The 15,977-nt window shown below is 50.6% G+C and overlaps 2 protein-coding genes across 2 annotated transcripts in view; one reads left to right on the top strand and one right to left on the bottom strand.

Moving 5' to 3' along the window:
• The window catches only part of LOC311514005 (uncharacterized protein), a 33,628-nt gene extending 33,181 nt beyond the window's left edge, over window positions 1–447 (bottom strand). Inside the window, exon 1 of the mRNA XM_084616261.1 lies at window positions 333–447. The gene's annotated coding sequence lies outside the window, so the exon portion shown is untranslated. The remainder of the gene's footprint in view (window positions 1–332) is intronic.
• A 434-nt stretch (window positions 448–881) lies between these two features.
• Window positions 882–15,977, top strand: part of LOC311514003 (zinc finger protein 184-like) — a 48,815-nt gene continuing 33,719 nt past the window's right edge. The window contains exons 1-2 of the mRNA XM_084616259.1: window positions 882–1,045; window positions 3,392–3,556. The gene's annotated coding sequence lies outside the window, so the exon portion shown is untranslated. The remainder of the gene's footprint in view (window positions 1,046–3,391; window positions 3,557–15,977) is intronic.

Raw genomic sequence — 15,977 nt, 5'->3', positions numbered from 1 at the left:
TTATGCTCTAATAAATTGGTTAGTCTCTAAGGTGCCACAAGTCCTCCTGTTCTTTTTGAGAGAGAAAAGGGGACGAGCCGGAGGGAATTTGTATCGGGGCTGAGAGGCGAGTGGCACAAACAGGGACAGGATCCAATTAACTCCCCCGCCCCCCACTTCCCCCCCCCCGGGAATTCAAACCCCCCCCGCTACTGCGGCTTCTCCCCCCCCCGCCCGACACCCCCCAGGGGACCCCCCCGCCGGGCCCCAGTCTCTGCCCCCCCCATCCCAGCGGGGCCGGGGGCAGAGAGTCGCTTCCCACCCCCCCCCCCCCCCCGGGGTCTCTCGCTCACCGGGGGGCTCCGGCTGGGGGCGGGCAGAGCCCGGGGCTGCCCAGGGGGCTGGTCCCGGCTGGCGAACCCCCCCCCCCCGGCCGGGCACGGAGGGGTTAATGACGCCCCCCCCCCCAGCAGGGACCCCGGCGGGGGCAGCCGCTGCGCACCCTGAGCTCCCGACAACCCCCCCACCCGCCCCCAGGATCTGCCCCGCCCCCGGGCCGTGCCTGAGTCCCGCCCCCCAACTGCTCCAGCCCCGGCCCCCGCTGGGCCTCGCACTGAGCATGCGCCATAACAGCTGCCGAAACCCTCCCTCACCTGTGCCGGGGAGGGCGGAAGCGGCCCCGGGGCACGCTGGGAGATGTAGTTCCTGACTCTCTCGGGACGGAAGAGATGTTCGGGGGGGGGGGCGGAGGAACCCGGCTGCGAAGGCGCGGGGCGCTGCGGCTCTACCTGGCTCGTGCGGGGCCGTTGGAGCCTCTCGCGGAGGAGGAGGGTTTTGTGTCTCCCGGCTCTGGGCATGCGCAGGTGGCGGTGGGGGGGGGGGGAGAGTCGGGCATGCGCAGAGGCAGAGCTCACTTGCCGCTGCGCCCCGAGGCTGCGGGGCCGGGCTGCGCCGAAGGGTCTGTGCCGGGGAGACCTTCATCCACCCCCCGGGCCCCGCTCCCGCCGGAGCCGCCCTGGGGCCGCCCCGGGCTCCGCCCGCCCCGCTGCGGAGCTGCAGCCTCCAGGTACCGGAGCGAGCCCCGGGGCCGGGCGGTGACGCTGCCCCAGTGTCCGGGGGGGGGACCAGCCCCCCCGGGGTCCCTGCGTGGGGCCGGGCGGCGGGGGGAGACCTGGGGAAAGGGGCGGAGGGAAAATGTCGGCGCAGCCCGGACATGGCCGGGGGGGGGGAGAAGAGCCGGGGCCCCCCGAGGGGCGGGGAGGGAAAGGGGGGGGCTGAGATCCCCTCGGATTTACCGCTGCCCCTCCCCTGGGGACCCCCCCCGCTCCCGCCCTGCCCCCTTTCGCTCCCGGCAGCAGCCCGGGTGACCCCCCCTCCCCTTCCCCCACCTCCCTGAGAAGAACAGGGGGACTTGTGGCACCTTGGAGGCTATCGGATTTATTTGAGGGTAAGCTTTCGTGAGCTGCGGCTCGCTTCATCGCATGCATGCCGTGGAAAATACAGCGGGGAGATTTATACACACAGAGAGGGTGAAACAATGGGTGTCACACCGTGCACACTGTAAGCAGAGCGATCAGGAAAGGTGAGCGACTACCAGCAGGGGGCGGGGGAGCCTTTTGTAGCGATAATCAAGGTGGGCCATTTCCAGCAGTTGACAAGAACCCTAGGAGGGGAAATAAACATGGGGGGAAAACAGTTTTACTTTGTGTAATGACCCATCCACTCCCAGTCTCTATTCAGGCCTAAGTTAATTGTATCCGGTTTGCAGATTAATTCCAATTCAGCAGTCTCTTTTTTTGGAGTCTGTTTTTGAAGTGTTTTTGTTGAAGAATTGCCACTCTTGGGTCTGTAATTGAGCGACCAAAGAGATTGATTTTTTTGAATGTTATAAAAACCAGTCGGAGAACACTTCAGTGTCTTTGGTCGCTCGATTACAGACCTAAGAGTGGCAATTCTTCAACAAAGAAACTTCAAAAACAGACTCCAACCAGAGACTGCTGAATTGGAATTAATCTGCAAACTGGATACAATTAACTTAGGCTTGAATAGAGACTGGGAGTGGATGGGTCATTACACAAAGTAAAACTTTCCCCAAGTTTATTCCCCTCCTTCCCCACCCCGCACTGTTCTTCAGATGTTCTTGTTAACTGCTGGAAATGGCCCACCTTGATTATCACTACAAAAGGTCTGCTGCCCCCACCCCCTCCTCCGCTCTCCTGCTGGTAATAGCTCACCTTAAGTGACAGGTTTCAGAGTAACAGCCATGTTAGTCTGTATTCGCAAAAAGAAAAGGAGGACTTGTGGCACCTTAGAGACTAACCAATTTATTAGAGCATGAGCTTTCATGAGCTACAGCTCACTTCCTCAGATGCATATCGTGGAAACTGCAGCAGGCTTTATATATACACAGAGAATATGAAACAATACCTATTCCCACCCCACTGTCCTGCTGGTAATAGCTTATCTAAAGTGATTTCCAGCACAAATCCAGGTTTTCTCACCCTCCACCCCCCCACACAAATTCACTCTCCTGCTGGTGATAGCCCATCCAAAGTGACACCTTAAGTGATCACTCTCCTTACAGTGTGTATGGTAACACCCATTGTTTCACGTTCTCTGTGTATATAAATCTCCCCACTGTATTTTCCACTGAATGCATCCAATGAAGTGACCTGCAGCTCACAAAAGCTTATGCTCAAATACATTTGTTAGTCTCTAAGCTGCCGCAAGTCCTCCTTTTCTTTTTGCGAATACAGACTAACGCGGCTGCTTCTCTGATCCCTGAGAAGGTCTCTGTTCTCCTCCCCCTATTGTACCCCATTTCCTCTCCACTTCGCTAATGCCCAGTTTGGGCTGTGTCCCCCCCCATTTTACCTGCAGTGACTTGTCCTTGTTTAGGTGGGAAATCGTTCCCCTGAGTGATTTCTGAAATGGGAAGAGGGTTAATGGGCAGAGGCTGGCAGAGCCCTGAGACAGAGATACCACTGGGGGGGGGGCTGCTCTCTGCTGGCCACAGGGCCTGGAAAGGCCCAAGAAGGGGAGGGAGGAGTAAGCGTCCCCCCCCCCCATGGAGATGGTCCAGCCCTAGGTTTCCCAGTCCCAGCTACTGCCCCCTCACCCCCCCAGCCTGCTGGTCACATTCCCAGACCCTACTGCCAGCCCCTCCCCACAGCCAGTGACCTTCTGATTCCAGCCCCACTCCTTTCCCCTGTGAAAGCCAGTGCCGGGTTTACAATGACTCCAGTGGCTTCATGCTCAGAAGGGGCCCTGGCCTGCTCTGCTTCCACTGCACCCTGAGACCCTGCTGGCTCCCCGCACTCACCACTTGTTCCTCTCGGTCTGCGTGCGGGCTGGTCGAGGACTCCTCTATGCCACTTGGCCCTACACCCTGCTCCTCTATGCCCCCTGGCAGGACCCTAGTGCACCTCCGGCTCCGGGCAGTCTCTGCTTCCCACCACCTATGGGACCCCACCTGTCTCCTGGGAGCTGAGCCACCTGGGACTGGTGCAGAAGCCTGGTCAGTCTCAGCCAGGTGTGGCGGGGAGACAGCGTGGAGGGCTTGGCTGGGTCCCTGCAGGTAAGTGCTTCTTGAGGGACCCCGGCCAGGTCCAGGTCCTGGCCTGGTTGATCTCAGCACTCCTGAGGGGCCAGAGCAATTCCCAGCCCTGTGACCAGCCCTGGCTGCACTGCTGGCTCAGCCCGGCAGACACAGTCGCCTCCAAGCAGGGCTGATGAGTGCAGCCAGGAGACAGGGCTTGGAAAAGTGAGTCTGTGGGAAGTATATGTGTGTGTGTGTGGCTGGCGGGGGGGGGGGGGGGGAGTTGCTGGGCTCTGAAGGGACAGGGAGGATCTGTGTGTGTTGGGGCACTAGGGAGTTGGAGGTGCTGGGCAGTTGTGGTGGGGCTGTGGGTAGGGGTGGTGTTGTGCAGCGGACTGTGAATTTGTGGGTGGGTCTGGTGGGGGTGCTAGGCATAGTGGGTCTGGGGGGCCTCTGGCTATAGGGAATCAAGGGGGGGGGCTGTGTGGTGTAGCATAGGCCCAGCCCCAAGGGGAAGGGGCATGCTGGCAGCACAGGGCTGGGCAGGCCACTGTGCATCTGACAACTGCCGGTTTGTAAATAGTGCCCTTGCATTGGGTGGAGCAGGGCCACCCCTGCCATACCATGCCCCATTGCCTCTGGTTGGCCCCTCACTCCGGGGCCTGACCTCCCCACACCATGCTCCGTTGCCTCTATGGGGACCCACAAATATGTATGTTTGGTGCGCAGCCCACAAAAGGTTAATCCGGCCCTGGTGAAAGTGACATCACCCAGGCCTCCCTGCTGGGGATGTGAATGTGAGGCAAGAAGAATCCATCCCATTCTGTTGTTGATTGAATAGCGCTGTATAATCCCCTCAAATCTCCCCTCTTTTCTTTTCAACTATTGAATGGTGACATAAAATCTCCCCAGATGTTGGTGCTTCTCTCATATTGGTAAATACGTCGTTTGTGCCCCATTTTCTCCTCAGTTCAGAAATACTGATATGAAATTCTCAAAAATCTTCTCGCTTTTTTCTCTAGATGTCTAAGATCAGGGCTCTTATCATACTGAGCGTGGCACAGGCCTTGCCTGAGATTAGGTTCCCCAGTGAGTCGGGCACTGCACAGACCCTGACCAAATTTGGGGCACTCGTTGTGCCAGGAATTGCAGAGACCCCTACAGAGAGCAGGGACCTTGTTGTGCTGGGTGCTACAGTGACCCTGACTGAGATGTGGGTCCCTGTTCTGCCAGGCACTGCAGAGACCCCAACAGAGGTCAGACCCCACTGTTGTGACAGGTGCTGTGGAGACCCCAGCTGAGATCTGTGCCCCTGTTGTGCTGGGCACTGTAGAGACCCCAACTGACATCAGGCCCCGCATTGTGCCAAGTAAAACTGAGACCTGGACCGAGATCACAGCCCCCCTTGTGCCAGGCAGTGCATGACTAAGGCCCAGATTGCTTCCTCCATTGTGCTGGGCACTTGAGAAACCTTGATTGAGATCTGTGTCCCCATTGGGCCTGGCATTGCACTGACCCCAACCAAGATCAAGCCCCACCACTGTACTGGGCACTGTACAGACCCTGCCCCCACATTTTGTCAGATGTTGCAGGGACCCCAAACAAAACCAGGGATCCTGAGGTGCCAGGAGTTGCAGAGCCCCCAATTGAGGTCAGGCCCCCTGTTGTGCAGGGCTATGCACAGACACTTACCAAGATCAGGATCCCCATCATGACAGGTGCTGAACAGACACCAAGGGTATCTGCCATTAAAAACCATTAAAAGCCATTAAAAACCTACAGCTGGCCCATGCCAGCTGACTCAGGCTCACAGGGCTCAGGCAAAGGGGCTGTTTAATTGCAGTGTAGATGTCTGGGCTCAGGCTGGAGCCAGGCTGCAGGAACCTGTGAGGTGGGAGGGTGCTAGACCTTGGGCTGCAGCCCAAGCCGGAACATCTACACCACAATTAAACAGCCTCACAGCCTGAGCCATGTGAACCAGCCGCCGGTGTCTAACTGTAGTGTTGACATGCCCACAGTGACAGAGAGTCCTTGCCACAAAAAACTGAAAGGCTAAATAGGCAAATGGTGGGAGGCTACTCTCCGTATTTTACAGATGGGGAAACTGAAGCTCAGAGAGCTGAAGTAATTTGCTCAAGTTTGCATGGAGAATTTGGGTCAAAACTGGGAACTGAACCCAGATTGTTTGAATTCTTGCCTCTCCCCTTAACCCCAAGCCCAATTTGTGTGTGTACAGCGTTGTTTTGGCCTGAGGGTTTGCATTGCATTGGCTTCCAAGGGAAGCTGTGGCATTTCCTTCGTGTGGAGGTTTTTGAGACCAGGTTAGAGATACACCACTCTGGGAATGTTTAGGGATACTTCATCCTGCCTCATCACAGGAGGCTTGAGTAGATGACCTCTCAAGATCCCTTCCATGCCTTCATTGAAATAATTCTCTTATGTCCTGTGTCGTGTTCAATGCTGAGCTGTTTTGCATGATGCCTTTTGGAACTGTGTTGCGCCATGTTGTGTTGCATATTTTTATGGTGCATTGTTTTGCCTCACCTTGTTTGTTGCCTGTGTTGTGTTGGTTTGGGTTGAGCTCTTTTCCATTGTGTACTTTAGGAAGTGTTAGTTTGCATTGTGTTGCTTTCTTTTCCTTTGTATTGTCATTTTATGCTCTGGAGTATAGTTTTTTGTTGTTTTTCTGAATTGCTTGACATTATGTTGTGGTGGGGTTTTTTTTCTGTATGTTGTGTTTTTGTACATATTTATTGCATAGCATCATAGAAATGTTGGGGCTGGATGGGACCTCAAGATGTCATCAAGTCCAGCTCTCTCTGCCGAGGCAGGACCAGGCTGTCCGTGACAGAGCTAGAAATGGATCCCAGTTCTACTGCCACCGTACTGCTGTTTTGGGTACTGAAGGTCTCTGCTACACTGGTATTTTAGGCATTGGTGGACACTCTTAGTATAGACAGAATTTACACTAGTGCACTCTGATCGGTACTGGTGCATCATGTCCCAGTTTGAAGATTTGGGGTGGGAGGGGACAGTGACCTCTCTGCAGCTTGGGGCTGGCTGAACAGTGCAGCTGGTAACGGAGGAGCAGCAGTGAGTGCTGGAGGTATGAGCCAGGAGCACAGCCCCACAGGACTGGACACTGACTTCTCCTGACCCAGGACACACACCCCCAACTGGGTGTAGGGACTGCAGCCGAGCTACCCTGCCAAGACAGCCTGTGCATTCATGGAAAAACCACCTCTTCCTGCAGCCTAATACAATGGGGTCCGCACACCTTTCCAGGCTGCGGGTGACGGGGCTCTGCAGTTACTGGGGTCTCTTCCTGCCTCTGTCACTGATCTGCTTGGTGACCTTGGAGAAGTCACAGCCCTTCTCTGTTTTCCTCCTACCCACTGTCTACTGTTTGTGCAGTGTCCAGCAAAATGTGGGTGCTGATCTCACTCAGGGTCTCTGCCATACACAGCACGATGGGGACCTGATCTCCATCAGTGTCTGTACAACGCAAGGCACAGTTTATAGACTCAAACCAAAACTTACTGATGGCCAGTATCCATTTGTTCTAGTACCAACTTTGGTGCTTAACCTAAATAACTCCTCTGCTTCCCTGGTGTTTATCCTTCTGATGTATTTATAGAGAGGAATCCTGTCTCCCCTCAGCCTTCTTTTGGTTACGCTAAACAAGCCACGCTCTTTGAGTCTCCTCTCATAAGGCAGACTTTCCATTCCTCGGATCATCCTAGTAGCCCTTCTCTGCACCTGTTCCACCCTGAATTCATCCCTCTTAAACATGGGAGACCAGAATGGCCCACAGTATTTGAGATGAGGTCTCATCAGTGCCTTGTACAACAGTACTAACCCTTCCCTGTGTCTACTGAAAATACCTCACCTGATTCATCCTAAGACTGCATTAACCTATTTCATGGCCACATCACATTGGGGGTCTGGGGCTCTGATAGTTTGGGATGTTACTTTTTGCATAGTCAGTTCTTTCCCTTTGTTTTACCTCCACCTATGCCCAATGCCACTCTCTTCTTAACTTGCTTTGGTTATTTCAGTTCCAGTTTTTAAATGAGATCTAATAATTGCAAAGCTGAATGAAAGATAAAACAGAACCATTTGAATTTTTGGCACATATCTTGATGGAACGATACCTAGTGAAGGTATGCTGTAAGTACCTGGTTACCTATAGCATTTTCTGGTGGGATGGATAAAGCAATGTCAAAGAGCCAAAAGTGCTTTTTAGGGTGAAAGGGCTCGTCAGGTGTTTGCTCTCTAGGGAGCATGTAACCGGACAGGGTTTGCAGACTTTCAGGAGTGGGGCACTGGATTGTATTTAGTAATCTCAAAATAAAAGGTTAAGACTGCTGGTTCACAATATCCAATGAAATCTTGCAAACAATTATACAAATAGACCCTAATGCTATGGAAGCAACTTTATATTAATACTGATTCAAAACAGAAATTAAAATTATGAGATAAACGCATGAGAAATGAACTGACACCTAATTTCCATTTCTTAATGCCTGAAATTTTGACACTTGCTCACACCATCTTTTTTTTAAAAGCGATGCACAGCACACAGTCAAGTTAATTAATGAAAGCACACCAATTATTGACTGATTTGTGTTGCATAAGCATCTGATTAAGCACCTGATTAAAACTTTACACTGTAAGTGGAAATGCATCAACATGGCTTAGCTCAAATGTGTTTAAATGTGAAGGACAAGTTTCTAAATTAAATGCATGGCAGGATGGTAAACAAGGGGAAATACACAGAAGTGCCTCTACCCAGTCCTGTTGACTTCTTGTCTGAACCCGCATGAGTTCTGGCCTCTTGGACAGCTCAGCTCTCAGTCCCACATCAGATGTGCCCTCTACCAGCCCAACCTGTTTCTACTGCAGTTCTTCATCCCCCTCATCCAGGCAGGGGGTTGGCGCTGCATAGAATATCAGGATTGGAAGGGACCTCAGGAGGTCATCTAGTCCAACCCCCTGCTCAAAGCAGGACCGATACCCAATTAAATCATCCCAGCCAGGGCTTTGTCAAGCCTGACCTTAAAAACTTCCAAGGAAGGAGATTCCACCACCTCCCTAGGTAACGCATTCCAGTGTTTCACCAACCTCGCAGTGGAAAACTTTTTCCAAATATCCAACCTAAATCTCCCCCACCACAACTTGAGACCATTACTCCTTGTTCTGTCATCTGCTACCACTGAGAACAGTCTAGAGCCATCCTCTTTGGAACCCCCTTTCAGGTAGTTGAAAGCAGCTATCAAATCCCCCCTCATTCTTCTGCAGACTAAACATCCACAGTTCCCTCAGCCTGTCCTCATAAGTCATGTGTTCCAGTCCCCTAATCATTTTTGTTGCCCTTCGCTGGACTCTTTCCAATTTTTCCACATCCTTCTTGTAGTGTGGGGCCCAAAACTGGACACAGTACTCCGGATGAGGCCTCACCAGTGTCGAATAGAGGTGAACGATCACGTCCCTCGATCTGCTGGCAATGCCCCTACTTATACATCCCAAAATGCCATTGGCCTTCTTGGCAACAAGGGCACACTGTTGACTCATATCCAGCTTCTCATCCACTGTCACCCCTAGGTCCTTTTCTGCAGAACTGCTGCCGAGCCATTCGGTCCCTAGTCTGTAGCGGTGCACTGGATTCTTCCGTCCTAAGTGCAAGACTCTGCACTTGTCCTTGTTGAACCTCCTCAGATTTCTTTTGGCCCAATCCTCCAATTTGTCTAGGTCCCTCTGTATCCTATCCCTACCTTCCAGCGTATCTACGTCTCCTCCCAGTTTAGTGTCATCTGCAAACTTACTGAGGGTGCAATCCACGCCATCCTCCAGATCATTAATGAAGATATTGAACAAAACCGGCCCCAGGATCGACCCTTGGGGCACTCCACTAGATACCGGTTGCCAACTAGACTTGGAGCCATTGATCGCTACCTGTTGAGCCCGACAATCTAGCCAGCTTTCTATCCACCTTATAGTCCATTCATCCAACCCATACTTCTTTAACTTGCTGACAAGAATACTGTGGGAGACCGTATCAAAAGCTTTGCTAAACTCAAGGAACAACATGTCCACTGCTTTCCCTATAGCCACAGAGCCAGTAATCTCGTCATAGAAGGCAATTAGATTAGTCAAGCATGACTTGCCCGTGGTGAATCCATGCTGACTGTTCCTGATCACTTTCCTCTCCTTTAAGTGCTTCAGAATTGATTCCTTGAGGACCTGCTCCATGATTTTTCCAGGGACTGAGGTGAGGCTCGCTGGCCTGTAGTTCCCAGGATCCTCCTTCTTCCCTTTTTTAAAGATTGGCACTACATTAGCCTTTTTCCAGTTGTCCGGGACTTCCCCTGATCACCATGAAGTTTCAAAGATAATGGCCAATGGCTCTGCAATCACGTCCACCAACTCCTTTAACACTCTCGGGTGCAACTCATCCGGCCCCATGGACTTGTGCATGTCCAGCTTTCCTCAATAGTCCCGAACCACTTCTTTCTCCACAGAGGGCTGGTCACCTCCTCCCCATGCTGTTCTGCCCAGTGCAGTAGTCTGGGAGCTGACCTTAAATGCTGGGAGCTGACCACTTAGTGAAGACAGAGGCAAAAAAAGTATTGAGTACATTAGCTTTTTCCACATCCTCTGTCACTAGGTTGTCTCCCTCATTCAGTAAGGGGGCCCACACTTTCCTTGACTTTCTTCTTGTTGCTAACATACCTGAAGAAACCCTTCTTGGTACTCTTGCTAGCTGCTACTCCAGGTGTGATTTGGCCTTCCTGATTTCACTCCTGCAGGCCCGAGCAATATTTTTATACTCTTCCCTGGTCATTTGTCCCATCTTCCACTTCTTGTAAGCTTCTTTTTTGTATTTAAGATAAGCAAGGATTTCACTGTTAAGCCAAGCTGGTCGCCTGTCATATTTACTATTCTTTTGACACATCAGGATGGTTTGTCCTTGTAACCTCAATAGGGATTCCTTGAAATACAGCCAGCTCTCCTGGACTCCTTTTCCCCCTCATGTTGTTCTCCCAGGGGATCCTGCCCATCAGTTCCCTGAGGGAGTCAAAGTCTGCTTTTCTGAAGTCCAGGGTCCGTATTCTGCTGCTTTCCTTTCTTCCCTGTGTCAGGATCCTGAACTCGACCATCTCATGGTCACTGCCTCCCAGGTTCCCATCCACTTTTGCTTCCCCTACTAATTCTTCTTGGTTTGTGAGCAGTAGGTCAAGAAGAGCTCTGCCCCTAGTTGATTCCTCCAGCACTTGCACCAGGAAATTGTCCCCTACATTTTCCAAAAACTTCCTGGATTGTTTGTGCACCGCTGTATTGCTCTCCCAGCAGATATCAGGGTGATTGAAGTCTCCCATGAGAACCAGGGCGTGCGATCTAGTAACTTCTGAGAGTTGCCGGAAGAAAGCCTCATCCACCTCATCCCTCTGGACTGGTGGTCTATAGCAGACTCCCGCCATGACATCACCCTTGTTGCTCACACTTCTGAACTTAATACAGAGACTCTCAGGTTTTTCTGCAGTTTCATACTTGAGCTCTGAGCAGTCATACTGCTCTCTTACATACAATGCAACTCCCTCACCTTTTCTGACCTGCCTGTTCTTCCTGAACAGCTTATATCCATCCATGAGAGTACTCCAGTCATGTGAGTTATCCCACCAAGTCTCTTATTCCAATCACATCATAATTCCTTGCTTTGCCAGGACCTCCAGTTCTCCCTGCTTGTTTCCCAGGCTTCTTGCATTTGTGTATAGGCACTTGAGATAACGCGCTGATCACCCCTCTTTCTCAGTATGAGGCAGGACCCCTGCCCTCTCACGCGCTCCTGCTCTTGCTTCCTCCCGGTATCCCACTTCCCCAGTTACCTCAGGGCTTTGGTCTCCTTCCCCCGGTGAACTTAGTTTAAAGCCCTCCTCACTAGGTTAGCCAGCCTGCTTGCGAAGATGCTCTTCCCTCTCTTCGTTAGGTGGAGCCCGTCTCTGCCTAGCACCATTCCTTTTTGGAACACCATCCCATGGTCAAAGAATCCAAAGCCTTTTTTCCGACACCACCTGCATAGCCGTTCGTTGACTTCCACGATTCAACGGTCTCTACCCAGGCCTTTTCCTTCCACAGGGAGGATGGATGAGAAGACCACTTGCTCCTCAAACTCCTTTATCCTTCTTCCCAGAGCCACGTAGTCCTCAGTGATCCGCTCAAGGTCATTCTTGGCAGTATCATTGGTGTCCACGTGGAGAAGCAGGAAGGGTAGAGCAGCCCCTAAGGCATCTGCATTAATCACTGTCTCTCATACTGGGGCTATTTAGATTTCAGGGAACGATTTATCAGAGTTACTGACTCTGGGAGATGGGAGAGAGGAGAGGCTGAGAGGGAGTTTGTTCCTTACACTCTGTAGGGCCATTTTCAAATCTGGTAACCTCCATGTTACCTCATCCTCCACCCTCCCCCATGTGTCTCTGCTCGTGGGTCAGAGTGTCACCTTCTGATCATAATGCCACTGGCCTCAGCAGAGCTCCCTGACGGGAGCTACATTACGGTGGGGTTATGGTACTGAGAGTCAAATACATCACAGGGAGGGTGTAATTATCCTCAAAGCAAGCATTACAGTCTAGGAAGTGAAAGAATTCAGGTACTTCATTACTTAAAAGTGTGCTTGAAAGCATTTGATTTTTGAGTAAATTGTTGATTTCACTGTACACACACAGATGAAAAATTTATATATTTAAAAATTTATATAGGTAATATACAGAAATGCTTCTGGAGAAAGTAGAGTTTGATTTAAGATTATTTGCACTGTATATTTTGCATGTGACATTGACAATTTGTGTTTGAACAGTTATAAAGATTTGGCTTTTTGAATCTCAACATTTACTGTAATTAAATTGTTGTCTGACCATCCCCATAATTTCCCACAGCTCTGAACACAGAAATTGTAAACATTGAAAAAAGGGCTTAAAAATGAATATTGATATCATCTATTGAAATTAATAAAAGAAATAGACAAAATGAGTTTTGCCAAACCCACTTAACAGCAATCACAATATGCTATGGGATGGAAATTCACAGCTAAGGCACCCAACCTTAATTCTGCCCTGTAGTGACACCAGGCTGTTGTCAGACGTCACCAGTGTAGTGCTCTGCTCTATCCAATGTTGATAACAGTCGGTTGCGTGCATGTGTTCCCTCTGTGTGCTCCCCCAGCTCTGCAGATTGCTGGCACAGCAGACACCAAGAGAATCCCCAATGACCACAGAATCCAATAAGGTATGAAGGTTCCCGGCCAAGTTTATTGTCAAATGAAGCACAGTAATAGTTTCCAGCAGACTCTACAGGATGTACTATGAATATGTGCTTCCTGACAATGGACAGAGCTCAGTCAGTGGCGGAACACTCCACTGCCCCCTTGGCTGGGCAAAGACACAGTCCCAGGAATGCATTCTTATACACAGGTACAAACAAGTTACACAGCGCTCCTGATGTATTGAGGTGCAACCCCTCTACGTAACAAGGTACAACCCCTCTATGTAGCAAAGTGCCACCTCTCACCTTGTACATGTTGGTTCGAACAGAACAACTCCTATCCATCATATTATGCTTTTGCCCCTGTTTGTAGGATGGGTCAGCCTGTTCCTTGTTATGTATGTGGAATGTGCAAGTATTGGAGAGTTCTGGTATCTCTAGGGTCCAGTACCTTTTAGGTATGTATATTTTTGCAACAGAAGCCCTTTCCTTGCCAGTTTCTGTGAGCAAGGCCTGCCTCTGGCTCACAGCTTAACTTTGCTTTATGTTAGCAAAGTCTTGACCATTACTTTAGTTCAGGCCTTAGGCCTCATACTGGGCACCTGTTACAAGGATTTGTGTTTCAGGGCCTCATGGTTTGTGTTTCAGGGCCTCATCTTACTACACAGGCAATCGCCATATGGCTATGAATAAGGCATTTTACTGTATAAAGTTCCAGATTACATTATACTGATTTGTAAAAACATGAGATATCACCTTCACTGGTGATATCTTTTATTGGTAATTCCCAGAAGTGAATAGATAAATACCATTCTGTCAGTTATGAAGTGGCCATTTCAGATTTCTGGGGAGTGTCTATTATTTTGCACTGGGGGCCAGGTCCTTGGAGACAGAACCTTGGTTTCATTTTAACTTGTGCATGCTCAGCAGCTTCTGGAATTTGGTTCAAAGTATTTACATGTTTCCATGGCCTGTTTGTAAAAGTGCTGCTATAGAAAGTGGGGAGGGGCAGAAACTCACTGTGGGATCAGTAACTGAATCCCTTAGCCCTTGTCTACACTACGAGTTTAGGTCAAATTTAGCAGTGTTAGGTCAATTTAACCCTGCACCCGTCCACACGACCAAGCCAGTTTTGTCGACTTAAAGGGCTCTTAAAATCGAATTCTGTACCCCTCCCCGGCAAGGGGAGTAGCGCTAAAATCGACCTCACTTGGTTGAATTTGGGGTAGTGTGGATGCAGTTCAACGGTATTGGCCTCCAGGAGCTATCCCAGAGTGCTCCACTGTGATGGTACCGGACAGCACTCTCAACTCAGATGCACTTGCCAGGTAGACAGGTAAAGCCCCGGGAACTTTTGAATTTCTTTTCCTGTTTGGCCAGCATGACGAGCTGATCAGCACAGGTGACCACGCAGTCCCATAATCGCAAAAGAGTTGCAGCATGGACCGAACAGGAGGTACTGGATCTGATCGCTGTATGGGCAGAAGAATCAGTGCAGGCAGAACTCCATTCCAAAAGACGAAATACCAAAATATTTGCCAAAATCTCCAAGGGTATGATGGACAGATTCTACAACAGGGACACATAGCAGTGTCACATGACAGTTAAGGAGCTGAGGCAAGCTTACCAAAAAAACAAAGGAGGCAAAGGTCACTCTGGGTCAGAGCCCCATACATGCAGCTTCTATGATGAGCTGCATGCAATTCTAGGGAGTGCCCCTACAACTGCCCGTGGACACCTGGAAGGGGGAGTCTCATGCAATAGGGATGAGGATTTTGTGGATGAGGAAGATGAGGAGGAGGAGGTTGAGGATAGTGCACAGCAGGAAAATGGAGAATCCCTTCTCCCCGGCAGCCAGGAACTGTTCATCACCCTGGAGCCAATACCCTCCCAATGCGGGCTTCCAGACCATGAAGCCAGAGAAGGCACCTCTGGTGAGTGTACCTTTGTAAATATAATACAGGGTTTAAAAGCAAGCATGTTTAATGATTAATTTGCCCTGAAGACTTGGAATGCATTCGCAGCCAGTATAGCTACTGGAAAAGTCTGTTAACGTTTCTGGGGATAGAGCGGAAATCCTCCAGGGACCTCTCCGTGAAGCTCTCCTGGAGGTACTCTAAAAGCCTTTGCAGATGGTTTCTGGGGAGGGCAGCCTTATTCCGTCCTCCATGGTAGGACACACCAAGCCAGTAGCAAGTAGTCTGGAATCATTGCAGAACAAAGCATTGCAGCGAATGGGCCCGGGCTTTGGTGGCATACAAGCAACATCCGTTCTTTATCTCTTTGTGTTAGCCTCAGGAGAGTGATATCATTCATGGTCACCTGGTTCAAATACAGGAAATTTGTTTAAGGGGATATTCAGAGGTGCCCGTTCCTGCTGGACTGTTTGCCTTGGGCTGGAAAGAAATCATCCCTGCTGTTAGCCGCGCGGTGGGGGGAGGCCCGTTCATGCTGAGCTGTTCACGTTTGGCTGACGGGGATCTTCCCTAATACTAGCCATGCGGTGGGGGGCGGGGGTGTGTGTGAAGCAGTCATCCCAGAGAATTGGTGGGGGGGAGTTGTGCTACACATTCACCCTAAAACCGCAACCCCTCCTTTTAAATGGCCAACCCAATGACCTTTTCTTGCTATGGGAAAGGAGGGCGCTGCTGTTTGAAACCATTCCCACATGTTATGAAGGTTGAAGAAGCCGAAACCCTTTGCCTTACCATGGCTGCCTGCGAGCCGAATTCTGTTGCCCAGCCGAACATGTGCAATGTCTCACACCAAACCGGCAGGCACTCAATATAAGAGGCAAAATGCGACCTTGTACCAAAAGCATATGTGCTATGTAATGTGAATCACTTGATTCAGTGTGAAATAGTCTTCTCTTTGTTCTCTAAAATGTATCTTTTTAAATACTACTCTCCCTTTTTTTCCTCCCGCAGCTACAAATGTTTCTATGCTCCCCCTATCATCTCCATCCCCGAGGCTAGTACAGATTAGAAGGTGAAAAAAACCATTCACGATGAAATGTTCTCAGAGCTCATGCAGTCCTCCCACACTGAAAGCGCTCTGCAGAATGTGTGGAGGCAAACAGTGGCAGAGACCAGGAAAGAGTTAAATGAGTGTGATGAGAGGAGGGAGGATGCAATGCTGAGTCTAATGGGGGAGCAAACTGACATGCTCAGGCGTCTGGTGGACCTGCTGCAGGAAAGGC

The sequence above is a fragment of the Lepidochelys olivacea genome (genome assembly GCF_965140295.1).
Source record: "Lepidochelys olivacea isolate rLepOli2 genome assembly, chromosome: 28".
In the NCBI taxonomy this organism is placed as follows: domain Eukaryota; kingdom Metazoa; phylum Chordata; order Testudines; family Cheloniidae; genus Lepidochelys; species Lepidochelys olivacea.
This window is presented reverse-complemented; position numbering and strand designations above follow the sequence as displayed.